Raw genomic sequence first — 25,696 nt, 5'->3', positions numbered from 1 at the left:
GCCAGGAGAGGTTCAGGTTTTGGAGATGAGGAAAAACGTATTTGCTGCAAGAGTGGTCAGGGGTTGGAACAGGCTGTCCAGGGAGGTGGTGGAGTCCCCATGCCTGGAGGTGTTGCAGAACTGTGTGGCCATGGCACCTGGGGCCAAGGTTTGGTATCCAGGGTGGGGTTGGGTTGCTGGTGGGACTGGGTGCTCTGGGAGGGCTTTTCCTATGGTTCTGTAATTCTACCACTGAAAAGAGCCTGCCTGGCCTCTTCTTTTTAGGATCTCAGGTAGTGACAGGACTGGGGGGAATGGAATAAAGCTGGAAGTGGGGAGATTCAGGCTGGACATGAGGAAGAAGTTCTTCCCCATGAGAGTGGTGAGAGCCTGGAATGGGTTGTCCAGGGAGGTGGTTGAGGCTCCATCCCTGGAGGTGTTTGCAGCCAGGCTGGATGAGGCTCTGGCCAGCCTGATCCAGTGTGAGGTGTCCCTGCCCATGGCAGGGGGGTTGGAACTGGATGATCCTTGTGGTCCCTTCCAACCCTGACTGATTCTATGATTCTATGATTCTATGATTCTATGATTCTATGATTCTATGATTCTTCTTTCCTCCCTACCCTTCAAGTATCTATAGTCATTAATAAGATCTCCTCTCAGTCTTCTCCTCTGCAGGCTGGGCAGCCCCAGGTCCCTCAGTCCCCAGGCATGCTGTGTCTCTATGCCATGTATGTTCTGCCCTCACCACATTCTTCTCCACCTTGCACATGCAGCAGTGTCTTCAGCACCACGCTCAGGTGCTGGCTTTTACTCTTGCCAGCTGCAGATGACATCACATAGCAGCCATTGCTCAATTCCTTCATGCCAGGGAGAATTGCTCTGCCCATCAGGCTCTGCAAATCTGCCAGGCAAACTACAGGCCAGCTGGTTAGAAGTGGCTGATGGCATCAGCTCAGAGCTTCTCACCTCAGGAGATAGCTTGCTAGCTAACAATGTGCTGATAATTAAGTCCAGTGCTTTCCAAGCAGAGCTTCCCCTGCCAGCTAATCCCAACAGTAAATAATGGAGATTGTCTTTGTCCTGGGCTGTAAATGCAGGGCTGGCCCTGATGGCTCTATCCCAAGAGCTCTCTGCTCTCTGGCATGGGCAGGTCCCCACTGCACCCCAGGGGCAGGCTGGGTGGGGAGAAAGTGCAAAATGCCTCAGTGAGGTGCAAGCTCAGCTGGGGTGCTGGGAACCCCCTCACAAGCTGGGGAGGAGGAGGGGGTGGGGTGTGGGGACAGCCCCAGCTCACCAGGTGGGTGTGAAGTGAGGGTGCAATGGTGGTGGTCCAGGAAGGTAGAGCCAGGGTGCCAGAAGGAAGATCAGAGAGCCCCCAGACTTTGTCCCACTCGCCATGGGGCAGCCTGGGCTTGCTAGGGCAGCATGGACTGAGCAGGGCAGGCTGTCCAGAGCAGCAGTTTAACTCCTGCCACCCTGCCCTGCTCCTTCTGTACATGAGGCACCAAGCACTGCTGCACCGTGGAGGCAGGCAGAAGGGGCACGCAGTGGGCATTGTGGTGCTGCTCTGCCAGGCAGGTGTGTGCCAGGCAGGTGTGTGCCAGGCAGTGGATTGCCAAGGTCAGGTCTTGATGAAGACCCTCCCTGCCTGTCAGCCCCATCCTGGAACTGAGCTGTACAAGCTGTCATGGTTGGAGACATCACTCTGCCTTCCCAGACATCCCTCTGGCTTCCCAGACATCCCTCCTGTGGATCATGCTTGAGACTCTTTCCCTTCTAGACCCTCCCACTGGCACCACATGCAGGCCTAAGGAGTGCTGCAAGAGCAGCCTCTGAGCAGTTTGTCTTCTCAATGTTCTTCCTGATGACCTTCAAGGAGGTCCTGTGTCTCCAAGAGGTGGTGAATGGCAGATTATGAGCTTTCCCCAGCACTGTGCAAGATGCAGATCATAGAATCATAGAATTGTTTGGTTGGGAAAGCCCTCCCAGAGCATCCAGTCCAACCAGCAACCCAACCCCACCATGGCCACCAAACCATGGCCACAAGTGCCATGACCACAGGGTTCTTTAACACTTCCAGGGATGGGGACTCCACCACCTCCCTGGGCAGCCTGTGCCAATCCAAGGTGACCTTCCTGTGGCCTTCCAGTATCTGCAGAGGTCTACAAGAAAGCTAGGGAGGGACTTTTTAGGATCTCAGGTAGTGACAGGACTGGGGGGAATGGAATAAAGCTGGAAGTGGGGAGATTCAGGCTGGACATGAGGAAGAAGTTCTTCCCCATGAGAGTGGTGAGAGCCTGGAATGGGTTGTCCAGGGAGGTGGTTGAGGCTCCATCCCTGGAGGTGTTTAAGGCCAGGCTGGATGAGGCTCTGGCCAGCCTGATCCAGTGTGAGGTGTCCCTGCCCATGGCAGGGGGGTTGGAACTGGGTGATCCTTGTGGTCCCTTCCCACCCTGACTGATTCTATGATTCTATGATCCTAAGACCACTCTTGCAGCAAAGAAATTTTTCCTCCTCTCCAACCTGAACCTCCCCTGGCACAGTTTCAGGCCATTGCCTCTCCTTCTATCCCCTGAGCCTAGGGAGCAGAGCCCAAGCCCAACCTCACTCCAACCTCCTTCCAGGAGCTGTAGAGATCAGTCAGGTCTCTGCCCGAAGAGCCCTGGCACTGCTCAGCATGGGCAGCTCACCACTATTTCCACCACCACACATCAGGCAGAGCTTGGCACAGAGGTACTCTGTCTATTGACCTACACAACCCAGGGCCCTGGGGGGATGTGGGCACTTGGCCATAGCCTGCCTCCCATGGGGACCCTTCTCCCTGCACAGCTCTGCAGATAAAACACTTCAGCCAGTGGGGCAAGCCCAGACTGCCCCAAACCACTGCAAAATGGAGCAGCTGTATGAAGCCCTCCTGCCCACATAGCAAAGGCTTGCTGGATCTCCTGCTGAGAACATTTCCTGGCTGGCAGTGAAGAGCTTCCTACTTCTGGTGAGAGCCTGGAAAGTTCTGCCACGCCTTGGACCCATCTGCTTCCACCTGCTGCCAGTCCTTCCATGAGTGGAAGAGTGAAGTGGTCTCCTCCTCAGCTCAGGCCTCTGTGCTGCCAGGAGATGGCCTCAATCACTATCACTCAGCACAGCATTCTGTAGAGAGCATTCCCTGTTTATGGGGAGGGTCTAAGAGGAGCTTTGCCTTACAGATTGCCACAGCTCAGCCCTCACCTTCCTGCCAGCAGGTAAGATGCTGTGCTACACTTGGCATGGGGGGGAAATGAGGGAGAAGGGCATCCAGCTCTGCCAGCCTGTCCTGGCAGTGGGGACCCTTCATCAGGAGTCACTTGTGCCTGGCTCCAGCCTAGGTGACAAATGTCCTCCCTGAGATCCCTCCCAAGGTTGTATCAGGCATGGTGAGCCCTTGGGCCACAGGGCCATGGATGTGCTGTGCAGAGGCAAGAGGTCCAGCTTGGGGAGGACCCCTGGTTTGCTTGCTGGTGTTGTCCCTCTCCCTGGGGTGGTGGCCCTGCAGCTGGAGCACAGAAGAAGAGGGGAAGGCCTGTGCCAATGGAGTGGAGGGGCAGCCTGCTCAGCCTGCTCGTGGAGGGAGTACCCCTGCCTGTCTCTCAGCTTTCCAGGGAGCCTGGTGGGATCTGCAGCCATGTGGCATCCTGGAGTGGGGGGTGAGGGGGTTGGAACTGGATGATCTTTAAGGTCCCTCCCAACTCAGCCCATTCCATGGTTCTGTGAGGGACCAGGCATTGAAGTGCCTCTTTGCTTCCATCACTACAGCTTGCAGCTTGCTCCTGGCTGTGGCCAAGGTGGATGCACCACATCTGTATCCTCTCCTCCTGCCCACAGGGCAGGCAGCTGCTTGCTCCTCCTTTCCAACCAGTTGCTGAAAGAGAAAGTCCTCTTCTTGCCCAGTCCTTTCTGAAGGTGGGAGGTGAGGGGATCCCCCTCTCAGCAGATGATTTAGAGGATTTCCCTCCAGGCAGGCAGAGAGGGGACCCAGACTGTGTGGGGAACTGTCCATCGGTGTCCTTTCTGCTGCTGCAACAGCACAAAAACGTCCAAGGCCCTCTGGTCACTGCCTAAGGTGGAGCACCAGGCCCCTGCCCTCATAAAGCTAATAAAAACACAGCTACACATTTTTGGCCCTTGAAGAAAGAAAGATGTTCCTCAGCCTTCCTCCAGCCCCTGCCAAGGTGGAGTCTTCCTCCTCTGCCATCCAGCCTTGGAACTTCCCCTCTCTGACAGTGTGGGAAGACACAAGTCTACCTTCTGCCTCCTCCCTGCCACCCTCCCAGAACTCAGAGATTCCCAGGTGGCTGTCCCCATGTCCCTAGCATAGCTTCCAGCCCAGCCTAGCAGATCCCAGTAAGCAGGAGGCTGTGAGCTGCTTCCCACCCAACTTCTCCTTGGGTGCAGAGATGGAGGGTGCTGAGGGGGGGCTGAGAACACACAGCTCTCTGAAAGGAGCAGGGTCTCCTTAAGCAAGACATGGATCTGTTGGAGTGGGTCCAGGGGAGGTCATGAAGATGATCAAAGGCTGGAGCACCTCTGCTGTGGGGACAGGCTGGGAGAATTGGGGCTGTTCAGCCTGGAAAAGAGAAAGCTCCAGGAGGACCTCGGAGCAGCCCTCCAGTGCCTGAAGGGGCTCCAGGAGAGCTGGGGAGGGACCCTGGACAAGGGCTGGGAGTGCCAGAACAAGGGAGCTGGGAGAGGGGAGACTGAGAGTGGAGATGAAGAAATCGTTTGCAGTGAGGGTGGGGAGACACTGGAACAAGTTGCCCAGGAAGGTTTTGGCTGTCCCTTCCCTGGAGGTGTTGAAGGCCAGGCTGGATGAGGCCTTGAGCAAGCTGTGCTGGTGGGAGGTGTGCCTGGCCACGGCAGGGGGGTGGCGCTGGCTGAGCTTTCAGGTCCCTTTCAGCTCAACCCATTCTGTGGCTCTGGGAATGAAGAGCAACAGATGTGTCTAGCTGGCGAGCAGAGGCGTGCGGGGTGGGGGCCCTTTAACGATGTCATTAAAGGCAGGGAGCGTGTCTGTCTGTCCCTCGGGTCCCTGCTGCTGTGCCGTGGGGACGCCTCTCCCCGGGGCCGCTGCCTTGGGAAGAGCCCTCTGGGCGGCGGGGCAGGTCAGGGAGATGAAAGCATGCCTGCGAGCCCCGGCTCCCACCTCCTAGGAGACGGACATCGCCTCCCAGCCCGGGGACAATGGTCCCCCCGCACGGTCTGTAGGTGATGTCACATCGATCAGAGCAGCCGCACGGCGGGGAGGGGGCCGGAGCCTGCTTTGAAGCCCCGCGCAGGAGCGTGCCTGCCGCCGCCGCCCCGAGCCCTGCCCCGGGGGCAGCCCAGCAGCATCCACCCTGCTCCCGGGATGCCAACGGCGTGGAGGCTGCGGTGTCATAGAGTCATCGAGCCATGGAATTAGAGAGTCATAGAATCATAGTCATAGAATCATAGTCACAGAATCATAGAGTCATAGAATTAGAGAGTCATAGGATTAAAGTCATAGAATCACAGTCATAGAATCATAGTCATAGAATCAGAGAGTCCTAGAATTAGAGAGTCATAGAATCATAGAATCATAGAATCATAGAGTCATAGAATTACAGTCATAGAATCATAATCATAGAATCATAGTCATAAAATCATAGAATCATAGAGTCATAGAGACAGAGAGTCATAGAATCACAGAATCATGGAATCATAGAATCATAGAATCAGAGTCATAGAACCACAGAACCACAGAATCATAGAATCATAGAGTCACAGAGTCATAGAACCATAAAGTCACAGAATCATAGAGTCATAGAATCATGGAATCGTAGAATCATAGAATGGTCCAGGCTGGAAAGGACCTCCAAAGTTCATCCTTTCCAATCCTCTCTGCAGTCAGCAGGGACAGGCTGGACTTTGATGATCCTTGAGGTCTTTTCCAACCTTATTGATTCGGTGTGATTCTGTGTGTGATCCCCAACTAGATCAGGTTGCCCAGGACCTGAAAGGGTTCTCAATCCCTGGCCCAGGCTGCCCAGGGATGTGGTTGAATCCCCATCCCTGGAGGTGTTTCAAAGAGGCAGAGACGTGGTGCTGAGGGCCATGGTTCAGCCCCAGCTTGGTCTGGATGCTCTCAAAGGGCTTTTCCAACCCAAAGGGTTCTGTGTTGCACCCTCAGGCCCTCAGGTTAACCACCCCAGCTGTGTGGCAGGGAGAGCTCACAGGTTCCTCAGAGCCACAGTCCAGGTTGGGAGCTGGCAGCACTACCAGTGGTGACAGGGATTTGCTTGGCCACCCAGAACCAGAGCTCCAGTTCCAGGCAGCAGTGAAGCATGTTTGGAGTCTCTGCATTTCTTTCCTGCCAGCCCCAGGTTTTCCCCACAGCTGGGAGGCCTGGGAGGAGATCCAGCAAAAACGGAAAGCCTCGCTGCACTGCATGGCTCCAGGAGCTGGGGCTTTGATGGGAAAGCACCAGGATGGGTGCCACAAGTGCTGGCAACAGCCAGCCCGAGGTGGGACAAGCCTCCAGGAACCTGTGAAGCAGCAAAGCTGTCTGTGGAAACGCCACGGGCTGGAGGTATCAGCTGCTGGCTTTGCCCTCAGCTTACCTCCTGTGCTGAGCACACCATCCAGGAGAGGATCACAGACTTGGTAGGGCTTGGAAAGGACCTCTGGAGGTCATCCAGTGCAACCCTCCTGCCACAGCAGGGTCACCCAGGGCAGCTCACACAGGGACACAGCCAGGTGAGCCTTGAAAGACTCCAGAGATGGGGACTGCACCACCTCTCTGAGCAGCCTGCTCCAGGGCTCTGCCACCCTCACAGCACAGAAGTTCCTCCTCATGTTTAGATGGAACTTCCTAGGGTCAGGTTTGTGCTCACTGCCTCCTGTCCTGTTCCTGGGGAGCACTGAGAAGAGTCTGGCCCCAGCCTGCTGACACCCCTGAGATATTTGTAAGCATTGATCAGACCCTCCTCAGCCTCCTCTTCTCCAGGCTGCCCAGCCCCAGCTCCCTTCAGCCTCTCCTCAGGGCTGTTGCAGTGCCCTCAGCACCTCAGTGGCCCTGTGCTGGACTCTCCCCAGTGGTTCTTTGTCCTTCTAGAGCTGGGAGCCCAGAACTGGGCCCAGTGCATGGAGCAAGGAGGGAGCATGAAGCCCCCATCTCTATCTGGCTCTTGCCTAACCCAGCACTGCACACTAGTGGCATTTCTGGAGGCACCATGCTCCTTCCAGCTGGCTACTGCAAGGAGTAAAACACACACAACCCCCAGGGGACAGCCGAGGCCAAACCTCAAACGAGCTGAGCTGCTGTTGCCCAGGAAAGCTGGGCAGGAGAGCTGCTGCTGGTGCGTGCAGGCTGAGCCCAGGGAGCAGGGCTGGGAAGCACTGCCCTGGAAGGGCTCCCATCCTCACACTTCCAATGTGCACATACTTTGGCAAGGGCTGCACCAGCCCCAGCCCTGGCCAGCCTTGGTGGGATGGGGAGGGCTTCCTAATCAGTTCAGATTTCAGCTCAGAGGCTGCTCTTGCTCCTCAGCAGAGCAAAGTGTCAGAATCACCTCTCTGGATCCCTGGCAGTGCTGCTGTGGATGCAGCCCAGGCTGCCCTTGGCCTTCAGTGCTGCAAGCTCCCCCTGCCTGCTCCTGTGCAGCTTCTCCCCCACCAGCACCCCCAAGTCCTTTTCCCCAGGGCTGTTTCCATCCCCTCCTCCCCCAGTCTGTATTGACAGTGAGGATTGTTCCAGCCCAGGGGCAGGACCTGTCCTTGCTCTTGTGGAACCTCCTGAGCTTCACCTGGGCACCACCTCTCAGCCTGTCCAGGTCCCTCTGGATGCCATCCCATGTCCTTTGCTGTTGTCTTTGGGCACCAGCTGGATCAAGGAGGCCCTGTTGACAAACAGGCTCTGCAAACTTGGCAGCAGAGTTTGTTTGCAGAGCTCAATGCCCATGGAAGTGGTGGTGATACTTCAAATTCTGGCTGGTTCTTCATCTTCTGCATGGAAGTCCCAAGCTCAGCCTGGGCTGCTGCAGAGGCACTTCAAGTCCTGTGGGAGCTGCACAATGCTCCTGCAGCCAGGCTGGGTGCTTGTGCCAGGACCTCTCCTGGCATCCTTCCCACCCCTGGTGCCAAGCCTGCCAAGTGTCCCTGCTCTCCCAAGCCACCCAGGACAAAGAGATCATAGAATCCTTAGGGCTGGAAGGGACCTCAAGGATCATCTAGTTCCAACCCCCCTCCTCCTCACCACTGGGATGTTCAGGCCTTGGGAGCAGAGGTTTGCTGATCCTGCAACCAGCCTGCACGGTGGGCAGGGCATGGCCCTGTTGTGCTGCTGCTGGGCACATAAATGTCCAGCACCCAGGGTTCTCATTAACCACATCCCAGCAGGGTGGGAATCCTCTGGAGATCATCCAGTCCAACCTCCCTGCTAAAGCAGGGGCACCCACAGCAGCTTGCCCTTGCCAGGTGGGAGAAGGAGACTCCACAACCTCTCTGGGCAGCCCGCTCCAGGGCTCCAGCACCCTCACACCAAAGACTTTTCTCCTCCTGTTCAGGTGGAACCTCCTGGGTTCCACTTTTTGCCTGTTGTGCCAGGTTTTGAACTGACAGTGCTGGCAGGTGTCCCTCTGTGGCACCAGGAACAGTGGCAGAGCATCTTCCAGAGCATCTCTGCGTTTAAAATAACCATCTTGGAATATCAGCCTGGAGACCATAGAATCAGAATCTATTTTCTGATCTATTATAATCAATTTTCTGTTGGAAAAAGGCCTCCAAGAGCATCCAGTCCAACCAGCAAGCCAACCCCACCATGGCCATCAAACCATGTCCCCAAGTGCCATGGTCACACAGTTCTGCAACACCTCCAGGGATGGGGACTCCACCACCTCCCTGCCAATCCCTGAGCACTCTTGCAGGAAGGAAGGGGCTTGGCCAGCCAGCAGCTACCTTGTGCCTACACCCAGGATCTGCTGCCTTGCACTTGGAGGAGAAAAGGCACCCAAAGAGAAGAAATCAGCCACCCACCATCACCACAGCACCTGCTTCTGGCCTGGGGGGATGAGAGGGAAGGGAAAAGAAATGAGCAACTAACCAAACTGCCAGACAAAAGTTCTAAGGCAGCTTTAAAGGCAAGAGGTTAAAGCTTTGAGTCTCCCATCCTCTTCCTTACAGAGCCTCTTTACCTCCAGTAGATCTCCTCTGCTCCACACCACAGCATCTTATTGTCCCTCTGGGAGGGGTGGCTGACACCCCCTCAGCCTGTGCTGCCATTCAGAGGGACCTGGGCAGGCTGAGAGCTGGGCAGAGGGAACCTCATGAAGTTCAGCAAGGACAAGTGTAGGGTCCTGCAGCTGGGGAGGAACAACCTCCTGCAGCAGGACAGGTGAGGAGCTGACCTGCTGGGAAGCAGCTCCATGGAGAAGGACCTTGGAGTCCTGGTGGACAGAAGTTCTGCATGGTAGAGCAATGTGCCCTCATGGCCAAGTAGCCCAATGGTGTCCTGAGAGGTGCTTTCAGAAGAGTGTGGCCAGCAGGGCAAGGGAGGTTCTCCTCCACCTCCACTCTCCTCTGCTGAGTCCACATCTGCAGTATTGTGTCCAGTTCTGGGCTCCCCAGTTCAAGAGGGACAGGGAACTACTGGAAAGAGTCCAGTGGAGGCTATGAGGATGATCAAGGGAGTGGAACATGTGATGAGGAAAGGCTGAGAGCCCTGGGGCTGTAGAGAAGAGCAGCCTGAGGGGGGATCTGAGCAATGTCTATAAACATCTGCAGGGTGGAGGGCAAGAAGCAGGAGCCAGGCCCTTGTCAGTGGTTTCCTGTGACAGGACAAGAGGCAATGGACACAAACTGGAACCCAGGAAGTTCCACCTCAACATGAGGAGAAGCTTGGTTGGTGTGAGGGTGCTGGAGGCCTGGAGCAGGCTGCCCAGAGAGGTTGTGGAGTCTCCTTCTCTGGAGACTTTCAAGCCCCACCTGGCTGTGTTCCTGTGTGCCCTGCCCTGGGTGCCCCTGCTCTGGCAGGGGGGTCAGGTTGGATGATCTCCAGAGGTCCCTTCCCTCCCTCCCATTCAGTGATTCCCTGACTCTCCAGGCTTGCCAACCCTCTGCTGAGCAGCCCATGGGACACTTGTGGGCTTCCAGCGTGCAGGGAGCAGAGCGGGTACAGGGCTGTGGCAGCCTGGCTGTCAGGCACTCCTGAGGCAGCAGCAGAGTGCAAACACATCCCCCTGGCAAAGAGGGGATGTTTGGGGGCTGCAGTAAACACCAGAGCTACTCCCTTTTGGGGACTTCTCCTCCCCTCTCCATAACCCAGACTGAGCCACAGAGCAGCAGATGCCGAGGCTGCTGCGATTTATTTCCATCCCAACTCCCCCATCTTCTGCCTTCCCCTTTATTTATTTCTTCTTCATCTTATTTTTTTTTTTTTTTTTTTTTTTTTTTTTTTGATTTTTGCGTGTGTCTGGGTAAATTTAGTTCCCATAAAAGTGAAGGACTGTCAACACCAGCTTTGGAGCCAACCATACTGCCAGCAGCTGTTGTGAGGGCTGTGCACACACACACACAGCCCCTGCCTGCACCTCGCTCTGTCCCCCACCAGTCCCTGCTCAGCCCTCCTGCAGGTCCAGCTCCTGAGCCCCTTGGCTCTGCCCCGTGGTCTGGAGCCCCAGCTCAGCACAAATCACTCAGCCCCCACCCCCCCCGCCTCTGCTGCTCCCAGCCCTCCTGAGCCCTCCTCAGCTCCTTCCTGATCCCTACCCTTCCCCACACCCTCCTCACCTTCTCCCACCTCATGCCCCCTCCCAGCATGGGGGTAGTGAGGCAGAGGTGCCAACCCTTTGGCCAAGGCAGTGTCCCAAGGGCAGCTGGACCCTGAGGAGGGACAGGACAGGGTCCTTTTGAGGGAGCTCTCCTTCAAAGGAGGATCCCAGTAAGGGAGCTGCCCTTGCATGGAAGATCCCTAGTGTGAGGTGTCCCTGCCCATGGCAGGGGGGTTGGAACTAGATGATCCTTGTGGTCCCTTCCAACCCTGACTGATTCTGTGATTCTATGATTCTATGATCCCAGTAAGGTAGTAATGTATGGAAGGTCCCAGCAAGGTAGCTCTCCCTGCATGGAGGGTGCCAGTAAGGCAGGTCTGCTTGCATGGAGAGATATGCTCATGGTCCAAACAGGACAACCATGCTGGGGGATCCTGCAGCACTCCCCACACCATCCCTCCTCTGCCTTGTTCATCCCCTGAGCTGTCCAGCAGCCCTGAAGTCCCTGTAGCCATCAGTGGACCCTCAGCAGAGGTTTCATCCCCACTCAGGTCTGTGCCACCTGCAGGTCTGCAGCCTCCTGCAGGCAGCAGTCCTTTGCCAACTGCTCCCCCCACTAAAATCCAAGCACTTGGGGCTTTTCCTGGGGTTGCTTGTGAAGTGGTGTCTGGAGGATGTGTGGGTGGGGTGTGACTCCTGCAAACCAGGACCTGGCTCCTGCAAACCAGGGCCTGACCCCTGCAAACCAGGACCTGGCTCCTGCAAACCAGGACCTGACCCCTGCAAACCAGGACCTGGATCCTGCAAACCAGGGCCAGCCCAGCTCTTGCCACCAGCCACCTCAGGGTCATAAACCACTCCCTTGCTGGAGAACAAGAAGATGTTGCTCACCAAGTGTCCTTCAGAGTCCCATGGAAGCAAACTGTTTGCAATTCAGGGGCCAAGAGATCCCTCCCTCACCATAGGCAGTCCAAGGGGGACCCAAGGGCTGAGACCTTCTCCCCATTTCCCTGTGGCTCTAAGATCCCAAAGGGATCTCCTCTTCCTCCCTTAAATCATCAGGTGGGAGCAGCTCATTTTCACCACTGCTCTTTAGATGGAGGAGTTTGAAGGTGATGTTTTGGTTTGTGCTTTGCTGGACCTTCCCCAGTGCCTCCCCACTCCATCCTGCGTGGGTGCAGGAGACCTCTCAGCACCAACACTGCTGCCCACTGCCCACACACAGAATCACAGAGTTGTTTCAGTTGGAAGAAGCCTCTAAGATCATCCAGTCCAACCTCCAACCCAACCCCACCATGGCCACCAAACCATGGCCCCAGGTGCCATGGCCACACAGTTCTGGAACACCTCCAGGTGTGGGGACTCCACCACCTCCCTGGGCAGCCCCTTCCAGTGCATCCCATTCCCATGCATCCTCTTCCCTTGATGCTGGAAGAGCCAAGTTCCCCTGGCTGCCTCTTGACTTACCCCATGGCATGGTGTCTGCTTCTACCTCCTGCACAGCATCTCCAGCTGGTGGCTCCAGTTCCTTTCCCTGCCTGGGGTAAGGTCCTGCAGAAGAGCCAGGGCAGGTCTGGACCTCTGGGCTTCCTCCATCCTGCCTGCAAGGCAACATCACTCTGTGAGGCCAGGGGAAGGCCTTGGTGGTGGCTCCTCTCCAGGCAGAGGACTCAGCCTCTAGTGGAGGGTTGAAATTGCCTGGGACACAGCCAGGGGGACTTCCATGTCCTGCCAGGAGCTGGCTCCTGGTGAGAAGCAGAACCCTTACCTGGTGGACTTGCACCAGCAAGTGCTGAATGCTCTCCAAAGCATCCATGCCAAAGCATCCATGCAGCCTGAGCCCCTTCCCAAGCTCCTAACCACCTCTGACAGGACACCCCAGAGTCTGCTGAGCACCACCTCTGAAAGGACACCCCAGAGTCTGCTGAGCACCACCTCTGACAGGACACCCCAGAGTCTGCTGAGCACCACCTCTGACAGGACACCCACAGTCTGCTGAGCACCACCTCTGACAGGACACCCCCCAGTCTGCTGAGCACCACCTCTGACAGGACACCCCCCAGTCTGCTGAGCACCACCTCTGACAGGACACCCCAAGTCTGCTGAGCACCACCTCTGACAGGACACCCCCCAGTCTGCTGAGCACCACCTCTGACAGGACACCCCCCAGTCTGCTGAGCACCACCTCTGACAGGACACCCACAGTCTGCTGAGCACCACCTCTGACAGGACACCCACAGTCTGCTGAGCACCACCTCTGACAGGACACCCCCCAGTCTGCTGAGCACCACCTCTGAAAGGACACCCCAGAGTCTGCTGAGCACCACCTCTGACAGGACACCCCACAGTCTGCTGAGCACCACCTCTGACAGGACACCCCACAGACTGCTGAGCACCACCTCTGAAAGGACACCCCCCAATCTGCTGAGCACCACCTCTGAAAGGACACCCCAGAGTCTGCTGAGCACCACCTCTGAAAGGACACCCACAGTCTGCTGAGCACCACCTCTGAAAGGACACCCCAGAGTCTGCTGAGCACCACCTCTGAAAGGACACCCCCCAGTCTGCTGAGCACCACCTCTGACAGGACACCCCCCAGTCTGCTGAGCACCACCTCTGACAGGACACCCCAGAGTCTGCTGAGCACCACCTCTGAAAGGACACCCCCCAGTCTGCTGAGCACCACCTCTGACAGGACACCCCCCAGTCTGCTGAGCACCACCTCTGACAGGACACCCACAGTCTGCTGAGCTGGGAGAGGAGGAAGGATGCGAAGCTGGGAAGCAGGAGCTGTCCCTGGCACTGCTGGGAGGTTGTGTGCTGCCAGTGCTCTGCAGTCCCAGGAGGATGTGTTCTGCTGGCCAGCCCCTCTGAGATGCTGCTGGATGGCCCTGCCAAGGACTCATCCTGCTCCTCATCCACTGGGAAGCCAACCCCACAGCCAGCCAGGTTGAGCTCCTTCACTCTCTCCTGCTCTGCTCTGCAACTGGAGCCGTCTCCATCCAGCATCTCCAGCACCCCACAGGGCTCACCATGGCTTCAGCCATGCCTGCAGGCTCCTCTCTCCCTCTGCCTGGGGAACCAAGGGGTGACTCAGGAGCTGCAGGGCCCAGAGAGGCAGCGAGGTTGGGAGGAGAGCCAGGGCCCAGCAGGGCTTCACCTTGCAGGGTGGAGGCAGCTGGCAAGTGGTTAACACTTTGGTGCTAGATTGATTTCTCTTGGAAGGAAGGAAGTGTCCTCACCCAGAAAAAATGCAGAAATAACAGGGTTGGGGGTAAGGGGGGAGGTTTTGGGTTGTATTTTTTTAAAAATAGCAATTCTTTTCCAGCCATCTGTGCCAGCTGATGCTGGGGGATATGTGGAGGGGGTGGTGGGAAGGAGGGTGCTGGAGGGGGGGGAATCGTTTGGGTTGCATGGAGAGTGTAGAAAACAAGAGAGGACATCTGTCCCCAGGGGAGGATCACACAGGGAGCCAGGGTTTTAGCACTGCTCTCACCTCCAGAGCCGAGATGCTCCCCCCTCCTCCTCCTCCTCCTCCCTGCCTTCACTCCCTGCAGCCTTTCAGGCCTCCCTTTGCCCATCAGCTGTTCCCAGATCTTGGAGTGCTTTCCAAGCACCACGGGCTCCTTCTGGCCTTCCTCCATCCCTTCTGCATATTGATGCTGCTGGGGGGCAGCACCTGAGCAGCAGGCAGGAGCATGCCTGGGCCAAAGGTTGGTCACAGAATCAAGCACAGAAGCACAGAAGGTTAGGGGTTGGAAGGGACCCCTGGAGATCATCCAGTCCAAGCCCCCTGCCAGAGCAGGGGCACCCAGGGCAGCTCACACAGGAACACAGCCAGGCAGGTCTTGAATATCTCCAGAGAGGGAGATATTCAAGGTGGTCCTTCACACCTCTATGAAGCCAGGCATTGAGAATATCTCTTTTTGCAGACAGAGGGTCACAGGATCACAGGAAGTTAGGCACTGGAAGGGACCTCTGGAGATGCAACCCCCCTGCCAGAGCAGGACCATCTAGTGCAGGGACCATATAATCTAGGGCAGAGGGTCTCCGAGCCTCTTCCAGAAGCAGCCCTCAGAAGGCTGCAGGCTGGTTCAGACAAGATGTCCTTGTTCACAGCATCACAGAGGCACAGAATCCATCTGGTGGGAAGAGATCCCAAAGATCATTGAGGCTCCAGCCCTGGAGATATCCAAGGTGAGGCTGGACAGGGCTCTGGGCAACCTGATCTAGTGGAGGATGTCCCTGCTGAGTGCAGAGGGGTTGGACTGGATGACTTTTGGATGTCTCTTCCAACCCAGACCATTCTGTGATTCTATGATCACCTAGTCCAAGCCCTGACCAAGACCAAGCTCTGGCCAAGTCCAACTACCATCCCCAGCAGTAGTTATGTAGTGCTGCAGATGCTTGGTGCTCTCTACAGATACCCTCCAAAAGCTCTCTAACCCCTCCTTAGTGACCCTGGTCACTGACTGTGCTCAGTGTTAGCAGCCACAGGGGATCTCTGCCCCCAGGCAGGTGTAAAACCTGCCAGGATTGTCTGCAGAAGAGGGTCTGGGCTCTCTGCTGGTGCTTCAGGGATTCATAGAATGGTTTGGGTTGGAAGGGACCTTAAAGCTTATCCAGGTCCAACCCCCTGCCATGGGCAGGGACACCTCCCACCAGCCCAGGCTGCTCAGGGCCTCCATCCCTCCCGGGAGGGCACAGCCACAGCCTCCCTGGGCAACCTGTGCCAGTCTCTCCCCACCCTCACTCCAAACAATTTCTTCCTCCTCTCCACTCTCACTCTCCCCTCTCCCAGCTCAAAGCCATTGTCCCTCATCCTGGCACTCCCAGCCCTTGTCCCAAGTCCCTCCCCAGCTCCCCTGGAGCCCCTCAGGTACTGGAAGGTTGCTCTGAGGTCTCCCTGTAGCCTTCTCTTCTCCAGGCTGCACAGCCCCAACTCTCCCAACCTGTCCCCACAGGGGAACTTCTCCAGCCTCTGATCATCTTGGTGGCCTCCTCTGTCCCTCTCCAGCAGCTCCAGGTCCTTCTTGTGCTGGAGACCCCAGAGCTGGAGGCAGTGCTGCAGGAGGGGTCTGAGCAGAGCAGAGCAGAGGGGCAGAATCCCCTCCCTGTGCTGCTGCTCTCCTGCTCTGGCTGCAGCTCAGCACACAGCTGGCTCTGGGCTGCCAGGGACCATTGCTGGCTCCTGGGGAGTTTATCAGCTGGCACAGGGAGCACTGCCCTGGTGCAGAGCAGCAGAGACTTTTACTGGGGAGTGGCTGCTGGGAGCATCAGGAGGGAGTTCCTGCAGTGAGGAGAACACTGCTCCTGCCTAAAGCTGCTCCTGCTGGGCAGTCAGTGATGCTCAACTGAGCCTCTGGCTGGGATGTCCTTGGGCCTGGGCCTGGCTCTGGAAGGGAGACCAGCAGGTCTGGGTAGGGCTTTGCTAGCCCTGCCACATGCCTGGTGCTCACAGGATGGGCTCTGGCTGCGAGCAGCACAACTTTGCCAAACAGTTTTCAACAAAACCTTCAGCCTGGTGCTTGCTTTTGCTCCAGGCCTGTCCCTTTCCTGGTTGGTTCCAGTGCTGTGACCTCCATGCAGCATTTCCAGCGCCACCAAAGGAGCTCAGTGGTGGTGTCAGTGAATATTCACAGAGAGCAAGGTGCAGCTGCCTTGGCTCCAGCCAGCTCCAGTTGTGTGCAACATGTGCAAAGTGTGAGGGCTTGAATGAAGAAGTGACCTGGGCAAAGTGTTTCTGCTGGAAAAGGTCCCAGGTCATAGAATCATAGAACTGTTTGGGTTGGAAAAGCCCTTCCAGAGCATCCAGTCCAACATCAACCCAACCCCACCATGGACACCAAGCCCTGGCCCCAAGTGCCATGGCCACAGGGTTCTGGAACACCTCCAGGGATGGGGACTCCACCACCTCCCTGGGCAGCCTCTTCCAACCCCTGCCCTATACTAATGCATTCTCTTCACTCTTGCAGCAAAGACATTTTTCCTCCTCTCCAACCTAACCCTCCCCTGGCACACTTTCAGGCCATTGCCTCTCCTTCTATCCCCTGAGCCTAGGGAGCAGAGCCCAAGCCCCAGCTGGCTCCAGCCTCCTCTCAGGGAGCTGCAGAGAGCAATGAGGTCTCCCTCAGCCTCCTCTTCTCCAGGCTCAACACCCCCAGCTCCCTCAGCTGCTCCTCCCCAGCCCTCTTCTCCAGACCCTTCCCCAGCTTGGTTGCCCTTCTCTCAACACACTCCAGTACCTCAATGTCTTTCCTGGACTGAGGGGCTCAAAACTGAACCCAGAACTCAAGGTGCAACACCTGGCTCCTACCTTTGACTTTGGAGGGCAGAGGATGGAGAGAAGAAACACTGACAAAACCCTGGAGCAGGCTGCCCAGAGGGGTTGTGGTGTTTCCTTCTCTGGAGACTTTCAAGGCTCACCAGGATGTGTTCCTGTGTGACCTGCCCTGGGTGCTCCTGCTCTGGCAGGAGGGTTGGGCTGGATGATCTCCAGAGGTCCCTTCCAACCCCTACCCTTCTGGGATTCTGTGTGTGAGAAGAACAGCTGAAAGATGAACCAGAGGAGGGAGAAGAGAGAGGTGAGGGAGGAGAGAGATGTGAGGGAGGAGAGAGAGGTGAGGGAGGAGAGAGAAGTGAGGGAGCAGAGAGAGGTGAGGGAAAAGAGAGAGGTGAGGGAGGAGAGAGATGTGAGGGAGGAGAGAGAGGTGAGGGAGGGGAGAGAGGTGAGGGAGGAAGAGGAGGGAGGAGGAGAGGTGAGGGAGAAGAGAGAGAGGTGAGGGAGAAGAGAGAGGTGAGGGAGGAGAGAGAGGTGAGGGAGAAGAGAGAGGTGAGGGAGGAAGAGGAGAGGGAGGGAGGAGAGAGGAGGTGAGGGAGAAGGAGGAGAGGGAGGGAGGAGAGAGAGGTGAGGGAGGAGAGAGAGGTGAGGGAGAAGAGAGGTGAGGGAGGAGAGAGGTGAGGGAGGAGAGAGAGGTGAGGGAGGAGAGAGAAGTGAGGGAGGAGAGAGAGGTGAGGGAGAAGAGAGGTGAGGGAGGAGAGAGAGGTGAGGGAGAAGAGAGAGGTGAGGGAGGAGAGAGAAGTGAGGGAGAAGAGAGAGGTGAGGGAGAAGAGGAGAGAGGTGAGGGAGGAGAGAGAGGTGAGGGAGGAGAGAGAGGTGAGGGAGAGAGAGAGGTGAGGGAGGAGAGAGAGGTGAGGGAGGGAGAAGAGAGAGGTGAGGGAGGAGAGGAGAAGTGAGGGAGAAGAGAGAGGTGAGGGAGAGAGAGAGAGGTGAGGGAGAGAGAGAGGAGGTGAGGGAGAAGAGAGGTGAGGGAGCAGAGAGAGGTGAGGGAGAAGAGAGAGGTGAGGGAGAAGAGAGAGGTGAGGGAGAAGAGAGGTGAGGGAGAAGAGAGAGGTGAGGGAGAAGAGAGAGGTGAGGGAGAAGAGAGGTGAGGGAGAAGAGAGAGGTGAGGGAGAAGAGAGAGGTGAGGGAGAAGAGAGGTGAGGGAGAAGAGAGGTGAGGGAGCAGAGCAGCCCATGTTAATTGCATTATCTGCATCTAAGCTGGGAAGGTTTGCATGTGCCAGCTGCTGGCTTCATGGAATCATCAGGTCTGGAAGGGACCTCAAGGCTCAGCCAGTTCAACCCCCCTGCCACAGGCAGGGACACCTCACACCACAGCAGGTTGCTCACAGCCACATCCAGCTTGGCCTTAAAAACCCCCAGGGATGAGGCTTCCACCACCTTGCACACAGGTGAGGGGCAGCAGAAGTGGTCACGCAGTGATGGCAGTGCAGAGAGGACCACCAGGACTTGGGAGAACCTGCTCTTAGGGCAGGGCAGTGAGCACATACCCTGTGGTGCCTTCCAAGCCCCTTCAGCTTACTTGCCTTGGGCCTTTGGGGGAGAGCAGCAGCAGACTGGTGGCTGGGTCCTGTGATTTACACCAGATCTGATAGTTCTGGCCCATTAATAAAACATGCAGTTGGCCCTGCAAGGCACAGCTGCCTGCTTTCAAAGGCTCCAAGCAGGGATAAAGCTCTGACACATGGCCTGCTGCAAGAGAAGGAAGGCTGTAAAGAGCATTCCAGGATGATGTCTCCCATCAAGTTCAGTGGGACAGTTACTGTATGCTAATTACACACTACTGAAGTGCTCAACGGTGGGGTGGGGGACGAGAGACTGGGAACACCCACAGGCTCCTAGGGCTGCTATCTCCAGCCTGCCACCAGCTCTGTCCACAGGCAGGCTGCTCCCAGGTCAAGGAACCTGACCCTCAGGAGCTCTGGGAACATAAGCACAGCTACCATAGAATCATGGAATTGTCAGGGCTGGAAGGGACCTCAAGGCTCATCCAGTTCCAACCCCCCTGCCATGGGCAGGGACACCTCACACCACAGCAGGCTGCTCACAGCCACATCCAGCCTGGCTGCAAAAACTTCCTTAAAACCATCCTCTGTCTGGGTGCTTAAATGATTTCCAAAGAGGATTACACCTCCCATCTTCTGGAAACCAGACCAGCCAGAGCATAGCTTGGTCTGCAGTAACTCATTTTCTCTTGGGAGAAGACCTCAATGCACCCCACAGAATCACAGAATGGGTTGGGTTGGGAGGGACCTTCAAGATCCAACCCCCTGCCATGGGCAGGGACACCTCCCACCAGCACAGCTTGCTCAAGGCCTCATCCAGCCTGGCCTTCAACACCTCCAGGGAGGGCACAGCCACAGCCTCCCTGGGCAACCTGTGCCAGTGTCTCCCCAGCCTCACTGCAAAGAATTTCTTCACAGAATCACAGAATGTTAGGGGTTGGAAGGGACCTCAAAAGGTCATCCAGTCCAACCCCCCTGCCAGAACAGGATCACCTAGAGTAGATCATGCAGGAACACATCCAGTTGGGTTCTTCCTCCTCTCCACTCTCAATCTCCCCTCTCCCAGCTCAAAGCCTCATCCTGGCACTCACAGCCCTTGTCCAAAGCCCCTCCCCAGCTCTCCTGGAGCCCCTTCAGGTACTGGAAGGCTGCTCTGAGGTCTCCCTGGAGGCTTCTCTTCTCCAGTCTGCACAGCCCCAACTCTCCCAGCCTGTCCCCATAGGGGAGGTTCTTCAGCCCTCTCTGATCATCTCTGTGGCCTCCTCTGGACCTGTTCTTCACTGATGCCTCTTTTGCCTTCCCAGGATGATTTGACTGCACTGCATTCCAAAACATTCTTCACTTCTCCTGGCCCAACCTTTTGTTGCCTTTGGGATGTGTGATGGGGGTTGGCCTCTTCTTCCTAGTATCAGGGGATGGGACAAGAGGCAATGGCCTGAAATTGTGTCAGGGGAGGTTCAGGTTGGAGAGGAGGCAAAATGTCTTTGCTGCAAGAGTGGTCAGGGACTGGAAGAGGCTGCCCAGGGAGGTGGTGGAGTCCCCATGCCTGGAGGTGTTGCAGAACCCTGTGGCCATGGCACTTGTGGCCATGGTTCAGTGGCCACGGTGGGGTTGGGTTACCGGTTGGGCTGGATGCTCTGGTTTGCTGGTTGGACTGGATGCTCTGGGAGGGCTTTCCCAACCCAACCAATTCCAGGACTGTGTGATAATCCCATGGGAAACCCTTCTGCACCCCTCCTGTGCTGCAACAGATCCCCTCTCAGCCACCCCCAGCCCTGCACTTCCTCCTCCTCAGCCCTTAGCCCGAGCAGGCAGATCAAAAGCCGACGTAGTGGAGACAGACAGACAAACAGACCCAGACCTTGCCAAATCCTCCCTGGGGCCTGACATTATAACCTAATATGTGGGATCCTGTTCCACCCAGCACCTTGGGCTGGGGAGCTTTTGGCACGCTCTAGCCGCGGGGCTGCCAAGGGCCGGGTAGGAGAGCAGCGCAGGGCTGAAGCCTGGGGACCCTTTCAAGTCTGCTGCAAAGCTGTTTGGAGGTGACAGATCTGAGGCAGCACACAGAGCCCAGCGCTGCTCTGCTCTCCACACCCTTCCCCGCTGCCAGGGGAGAGCACAGCCACTATCAGCCGTGGCTGGATCCAATTTATCAGGCGCTTGGAGGAGACATTCATCAGGCAAGGAGATAAATAATCTTCAGATGGAACAATTAAATTTAATTGCCTGAAGATTATTTGTCTCCTTCCCTGATGATTGTCTCTGCTGAGCGCCTTATAAATTGGATCCAGCTATCAGCAGCCTTCTTGCTGCCTTTCCCTCAGGACTGGCCCTGCCGCCCAGACCAAAAACATTGGGCTCAGAGCAGACTTTCACTGCTCAGCAACCAAACCCACGCTGCCTCCAGGCCTGGGGGTGTCATCTTCTTGCAGCCAGACAGATCTGTGCCTCGGGTGACTCCGTTTTCTGCTCCCTGGTGGCCGCCCTCCACGCTCAGCGGCGCCGCTTCAAGCTCCGCTGGCCCCGTGGTGGTGATGCCCTGCTTGGCACAGGCTTGCGGTGAGCCTTGAGGTGGACCATGCAAGGTTTCAGTCAGCTGGGCCTTGGTGTGGCTGGAGGAACCCAAGAATCACAGAATCAACCAGGTTGGGAAAGACCTCAGAGATCATCAAGTCCAACCTATCACCTAACACCTCCTGACAACTAAACCATGGCTCCAAGGGACACATCCAAGCTTTTGAGACCTCTCCTCCTCCATCTGATTGGATTGGAATTGGCTGCTGGACTGAGAAGTGATTAGGAACAGACACCTCCAGGGATGGTGACTCCACCACCTCCCTGGGCAGCACATCCCATGGCCAATTACTCTTTCTGTGAAGAACTTTCTCCTCACCTCCAGCCTAAACTTCCCCCTGCACAGCTTGAGACTGTGTCCTCTTGTTCTGGTGCTGCTTGCCTGGGAGAAGAGACCAACCCCTCCTGGCTACAACCTCCCTTCAGGTAGTTGTAGACAGCAATGAGGTCTGCCCTGAGCCTCCTCTTCTCCAGGCTGAACACCCCCAGCTCCCTCAGCCTCTCCTCATAGGGCTGTGCTCCAGACCCCTCCCCAGCCTTCTGCTCCAGACCCCTCCCCAGCCTTGTGCTCCAGACCCCTCCCCAGCCTCCTTGCCCTTCTCTGGACACATTCAAGTTTCTCAATGTCCTTCTTCAACTTGAGGAGCCCAGAGCTGAGGTGGTACAGCCACGGTGTATGTGGGAGTGTGGCTTGTGATGGCCACTAGAGAAATGGTGCTGCAGCCCCAGCTCAGGCTGAGGAGCTCTTCAGCATGTGTGAGGGCCCCACTTGTGCCTGTCCCAGTCAGCCTGGCAGCTTGATGGCCACCAAACTCCAGGGGCATGGCTCTCCCACATGGGAGCCCAGAGCCAGGGTAGCCACCAGATTCCTGTAACTCCAGGCCAGGACCAAAGACCAAAGCTGGAACCTCTTCAACAGCCCACAAGCCACCAAGTCCCTCCTGTGTGGATATCTGAAGTCTGGAAACTCTCTCAAATGCAGGAGAGGAGAGGGAGGGATTTGATCCTCAGCTGGTGTAAATCAGCAGAGCTCCACTGACGTTGTTGGACGATTACTGAGACTTAAGTCCTCTGACCCCAAAAATTTCTAGGGAGGGAGGTAATGACTGCAGAGCATTCCAGTGTTGCAAGAGATCTTCCTGCAGCCTGGCTGAGGGGAGGCTGTGGCTCTGGAGGCCAGGAAGAGCAGAGAGCAGCATCTGGGGGAAGGAAAAGGAGAGAATGCCCCAAGATTGCCACCTCGGAGTCCCAGCTGGAAGAAAAGCTGGAAAGCAGAGAGGCTGGGCTGCAGGAACCATGTGCCTTGGGAAAACCTCCTCTTCCTCACCTTCCTGAGAGTGGAGGATGGACAGCTCTGGATACAAACCCCAGGGTCTCTTGCTCTCAGCCCATCTCTGAGCAGTGCTGCAGCCTGAGGCATCTGCCAGGCAGGACTGAGCCTGAGTCTCCTGGTGCCCATCTACGCTCTGCACATCATGGGAGCAGTCAGCAGCTCACCCCACAGCATCCACACTGCCAGCCTTGGGAGAACCTCAGGCTGTTGGCAGTCCCCAAGAGCTGTGGGCAAAGCAACCCTCTGCTGGAGTGCTCCAGGGAGGGCTGGGTGCCAGCGAGCTCCTTCCTGTGAGCAGCATGGAGAAGACCCTGGAATCAAGATATTTCCTGACAGGCTCCTGCTCTGCTGGCCTGCTCTGCTGAGGAAGTGAAGCTTGTGCAATCACATTGTCTGGGGGTGTCTGTTCCTAATCACTTCTCAGTCCACTAGCCAATTCCAATCCAATCAGATGCAGGAGGAGAAGTCTCAAGAGCTTGTGTCCTCCCAGGTCTCCCAGCAGCAGGCTCAGCAGGTCAGCTGGACAAGGTGGGAATCACAGAATGTTAGGAGCTGGAAGGGACCTCAAAAGTTCATCCAGTCCAACCCCCCTGCCAGAGCAGGATCACCCAAAGCAGATCACACAGGAACACATCCAGGCAGATCTTGAAGATCTCCAGAGAGGGAGACTCCACAACCCCCCTGGGCAGCCTGCTCCAGGGCTCTGTCACCCTCACAGTGAAATAATTCTTCCTCCTGTTTCCATGGAACTTCCTCTGCCTCAGCTTCCACCACTATCCCTTGTGCTGGCATTGGGCATCACCCAGCACAGCCTGGCTCCAGCCTCTGGGCACTCACCCTGCACATCTTTATCAACAGGAATGAGGGCAGCCCTGAGTCTCCTCCAAGGTAAACAGCCCTAACTCCCTTAGGCTCTCCTCAGAAAAGATTGGAAGAGATTGGAAGCACAAGATATTGGAAGCATCAGAGATTGGCAGCATCCTCTTCACAAAGTCACAGAGAAGAGCATCAAGGGCACAGCAGCTTGCCAGTAGGCAGCCCACAGCCCTGTTGGGAAGAGGACCTCACCAGCAGTGACCACTGCACCATCAGCTAGAGGAAGGTCTTGTGCATAAGGATGTGAGCTCCAGCTACACGGAGTCTGGCCACACCTCTGGGCAGAGAAGGCCAGAGTCTGCAGCAAGCACTGAGCAGAGAGGGACAGAGTCTGCAGCAAGCACTGAGCAGAGAGGGCCAGAGTCTGCAGCAAGCACTGAGCAGAGAGGGACAGAGTCTGCAGCAAGCACTGAGCAGAGAGGGACAGAGTCTGCAGCTAGCACTGAGTAGAGAGAGCCAGAGTCTACAGCAAGCACTGAGCAGAGAGGGCCAGAGTCTGCAGCAAGCACTGAGCAGAGAGGGACAGAGTCTGCAGCTAGCACTGAGCAGAGAGGGACAGAGTCTACAGCAAGCACTGAGCAGAGAGGGCCAGAGTCTGCAGCAAGCACTGAGCAGAGAGGGACAGAGTCTGCAGCAAGCACTGAGCAGAGAGGGACAGAGTCTGCAGCTAGCACTGAGCAGAGAAAGACAGAGTCTGCAGCAAGCACTGAGCAGAGAGGGACAGAGTCTGCAGCAAGCACTGAGCAGAGAGGGACAGAGTCTGCAGCTAGCACTGAGCAGAGAAAGACAGAGTCTGCAGCAAGCACTGAGCAGAGAGGGACAGAGTCTGCAGCAAGCACTGAGCAGAGAGGGACAGAGTCTGCAGCTAGCACTGAGCATAGAAGGACAGAGTCTGCAGCTAGCACTGAGCATAGAAGGACAGAGTCTGCAGCAAGCCATTGCTGCCAGAACGTGAGGAGCTGAGCACTGAGCAGCCTCCAACCCTCTACAGCACTGGGGCTGAGGGATCCTCGGCAGCAGCCTCCCTTCCTTCCAGCAGGGGAAGCATTTCCAGGAGCAGGGCACCTCGCCAAGCAGGGCTGGACCCGTGGGCACCTAATGCTGTGCCTTGCCCTGCTGCAGGCTGGGCAGGATGTGGACAGCTGTGCCTTGTTTCTCCTCTCCTGGATGCTGCTTCAGTTTGCTGAAGGGGCTGAGCAGTGTCTCCAGCTCAGCCCTGGCAGCAATCTGAGCCTAGCAGAGCTGGAGAGAACTTCTTCTTCTTCTTCCTTTTTTTTTTTTAAGCCTCTATACAAACATGATTTGTTTTGTAATAACTCTTCTTCTGTTCTGTTTTGAAGGGGATGATGGCTCTGGGATCTGAAGGGCTTGGAGACAGCTCAGAGCAGCTCAGATTCCTCCCCACGTGCTATTAATTAACGTCTTCATTAAACACCCAGATCAAAGCCGCTCCCAGCCGGAGCATGACGGCGCAGCAGAGCTGTGGCTTGCTGGAGTCACCCACAACTGGTGACAAGTCAAAAAAGGCCTGCTTTGGCCTGGGCCAGCCACACTCAGGAAGGGGAGACCACTGCCAATGAAGGGAGGGAGTGTTCTCCCTTGGCTCCCCAGCACAACCTGCAGCAGGGAACAAGCCGTGGCCGAGGGGCGAGGGACCTGCTGCACGTGGGCTTGCTGGCAGAGGCACTCCCTGCAGTGGTGCATCACCAGCCCTTGCCCTGCTCCCAGGCCAAATGTCTGCTTCCCACCAGTGCCAAGGGCAGCTCTCCAGTTGAGTTCATTGAGATTTGACCTTGAGGTGAAGCAGGAGGGCTGGGAAAGTCGTCTGGAAGGAAGCAGCACCACGAAATTATCCAGGTGGGGGTTTCCTAGAGGCTCTCCAATGCATCTTCTACCTCTGTTGCACGTATCCTGTGGGTATACAGGGGCCCAAGCCCTGTCTGCACCATGAGCTGCCTGTCTGCACCACCACTGAGCACACCCTTGTGCCATCAGGCCCGAGCAGCAAGGGGCCACAACCTTCTGCCAGCAGGGCTCCATCTCTGCTTGCAGTGGCAGCAGCTGGGCCATCTGGCCCTGGGCCAGTCAGTCCTGCCCCTAGGCTCTGTGGAAGGATTTCTGCCTCAGCCCGGTGCAAAGAAGTGTAGTTTTACCTGCAAACAGCCAAACCTGGGATTTAAATCCCTGTGGCACCTCAGATGTGCCAGGGATCCCTGCTCAGTGCTCAGCCTAGAGCAGAGTGACTGCAGACCCATACCACAAGGTCTTCCCCTTGCAGAGCTCTACATCACCCCAGTGCATATCAGGGCACCCCCATGGAGAAGGAC

Source organism: Indicator indicator, chromosome 22 (genome assembly GCF_027791375.1).
Source record: "Indicator indicator isolate 239-I01 chromosome 22, UM_Iind_1.1, whole genome shotgun sequence".
NCBI lineage: Eukaryota > Metazoa > Chordata > Aves > Piciformes > Indicatoridae > Indicator > Indicator indicator.
This window is presented reverse-complemented; position numbering follows the sequence as displayed.